This window comes from Rhinolophus ferrumequinum, chromosome 16, assembly GCF_004115265.2.
Source record: "Rhinolophus ferrumequinum isolate MPI-CBG mRhiFer1 chromosome 16, mRhiFer1_v1.p, whole genome shotgun sequence".
NCBI lineage: Eukaryota > Metazoa > Chordata > Mammalia > Chiroptera > Rhinolophidae > Rhinolophus > Rhinolophus ferrumequinum.
The window spans coordinates 6729085-6732243 of record NC_046299.1 but is presented as its reverse complement, the minus strand read 5'-3'; positions in this window follow the sequence as shown (position 1 = coordinate 6732243).

Sequence of the window (3159 nt, the reverse complement as noted above, 5' to 3'; positions counted from 1 at the left end):
ATTCTTCCTGGCTTCCACATCCATGTCTATAAGGCTGAGACAGCCAAGCCATCAAGCCACCCATACACACACACACACACACACACACACACACCAGCTAGGTGGAACGTGGACTGCTCCTTCCCATGGTCCTGTGGGAGTTTCTGTTCCCTGCAGGTGGCTGTTTTCCTCAGGCTGCCATCAGCGCTCTCTGTTAAACTATATGTGTGTGTATGTGTGTAGGGTGTGTGTGTGTGTGTGTGCGTGTATCTCATTAACTCAGAAGCTCCTCAAGGGCAGGGACCTTGGGTCTCACTCCTCCCTCAGCTCAGAGCCTGACATATAGCAGGCGTCAATGTTTGTTGTTTTGATCCGGCTAAATTCTCTCAGGGGTCCTTTACAGCTCTCTGGCTCAAGCTGCTCTCTGGCTTCTACCTGCACTTTGATGGGCAGAGTGGGCAGAGTGGGGAGAAAAGGAGGAAGGGGGTGGAGAGAAGGGCAGATGGAAAGGTAGAGGCAGGAGGGGGGCAGGAAGGGGGTCGGCAGCAGGGGGAGGCTGAGCCTGGCTTTCCCGAAACTGACTGAGGCTGTGTAGAGGCACACACATTCAGAAAGAGCTCGAGGCAGAGGGAGAAAGTGGGAGACGAAATCAGTGAATATAGTCATCAGATGCCAAAATATTCAGCCTGCTCATGAGTCTCCCTGGAACGCGTCTCGAGAGAAGCCTGTGGAAAAGGTCCTTCATTCCGGTTCTAATTAAGGGACCTCTTTGATGTGCCGAGCCACAGGAAAAAGAGTCACAGTGACTAACATTTTTAATGTCATTAAAATAATTAAATTACATAGCCATTTCTTACACCCAGCTTGGACTTTTTTCAACACTCTCCTTCAAAATGAAACAGTGCAAAGACATCGGGAGTTAGAGAGAGCCCGCAGACAGACCATTTTCACCGCCACTCCTGGCAGAGGGCTGTAATGGGCTTCGCAATCCATTTGAAATTGTCTGGCTATTTTGTACGCATGCTAATAGACATAATGCCTCTGATTTTAATGATCCCTTCCTACCTAGCAACCCAATGTGCTCTCTCTAACATTCTCTTTTTATACATGGAAGAGGGGGAAAGTATTCCTAGCCCCATTTTACAGAAGTCGCAATTTGGTGATAGCACGGCAAGCGCTAATAGTCACTGAATGTTCACCGGACCCCAGGCACTGAGCATTTCACGCATTATCCTTTACGCCCTTCAACAATCTTTGGAGATCTGAGCCAGGATTCAAACCTGGGCATTGTGACTTAGAACAGATAGGCTTAAACACTACGCTATATCATTTGTTCACAAATATTTATTGAGTATCTACTATGTGCCAAGCACTAGGCAGGGTCCTGGGGTACAGTGGTGAAGGAGGAAGACCAGTCCCTGGACTGGAAGGGATGGCACATACAGGAACACAGACCTAACAATCCAAGAACATAACAACTTCATATAAACATATGAGCCAGGAAGAAAAGAAAACAGGCTGACGTAATCATGAGTACATGGCAGGTGGTTGTAGAGCGAGGGGCCTCCTTGAGGAGGTGACATTTAAATGTCAACTTGAATGACAAGTAGGATCCATCTCCTGGAAGATATGGGGCAGATCATTCCACACAGAGGGACGCATATGGGACTAAAAATGTTCACATTATTTATCTCAGTAATTCCACTCCTGAATATCTGTATTAAGACGATAATTCTTAATACAGAAACAGAGATTCACCACAGCTTATTTTCCATAATGAAAAAAAACAGAAATGACCTAAAGTCCAGTAGGAGAAAATTTCAAAGAATCATGACACATGAGCTTGGTGAAATATTACACAGTCAATGAAAAATAATTGTACAGGCTTTGGTTCTGGCTGGCAGCGCACCTGACTCTATCTTTCCAACTGATTACAACGGAAAACCCAGGTAAAATAGATACAATGCCTATCAGAGCACTCTAAAAATAAATACTAACAAGCAGAGTGGAGAGAGAAGTCAAAACTCGAAGAAATACAGATGTGGCAGTGAGTGCCCTAGGTCCCTCTACGTTCTCTAGCTTACGTAGATATCTGGGCAGCCAAAGCCTGGAAGTGTGCAGATGTGGACAGATGAAATTCCAAGAGAAAACCTTTTCTTATTTAAAAGGGTAAAATTTTGTCCGGATATAATGCAGTTTTCCCCATGTTAACTTATTGCTAGTCATCTTAGATCCTCGGGTACCCATCCATTTGTTCAAACAACACTCGTTACGTGTTGGGTTTCCAATGCCCCTCACTTGCCAGCCTGATCAGCTTGTATCTGCAGTAAGTCTCCCCAGTTTGCAAAAACAAATACAGAACTCTACAGTTCATAAACTGTACTTTGCTTCCCTGAGTCTCACAACATTTCTGAGGGCTGAGATTACTCTCCCCCAAAGAAAAGGGGGCTCAGAGAGTTGAGAGCGCTTTCCCAAGTGGGTGGGACTTGGGGGTGTGGAAGCTCTTCTTTATGGAGTAGCCCCAGCTCTAGGGTGCAATGGGAATGGAAGAGCTCCATTTTGCAACCCAAGTGCAATCATGGAGTCAGGCTAGAATTATTAGGTGAAAAGTTGTTGGGGAACGAGATAGCGACACAATGCCAATGTAGCACCCCACAAATGACGAATCACAAAGGAAAAAGGGCCTCAACATGAAGCCATCTTGCTATTGCCCCCTTAATCAAATGATTAGATCACCAACAGTGGTCCAGCTGGATGCGGAGGGCTTTCTAATGCCATGCAAAGACCCCAAGCTCATCTATGAAGTACCGTGTTTCCCCGAAAATAAGACCTAGCCGGACAATCAGCTCTAATGTGTCTTTTGGAGCAAAAATTAATATAAGACCTGGTTTTATTTTACTATAAGACCCGGTTAATATAATATAATATAATATAATATAATATAATATAATATAATACCGGGTCTTATATTAATTTTTGCTCCAAAAGACGCATTAGAGCTGATTGTCTGGCTAGGTCTTATTTTCGGGGAAACACGGTAGCATATCGGCAAAAAAATCTAATGAAGCTTCTAGACCAAACTCCCAGTTCAGAGGAAATACAGGGGATAGAGGAACATATAAAAGCCACAATGACCCTATAAGACAAATCCAAGATGGAGCATCCGACAAGACAATGGCA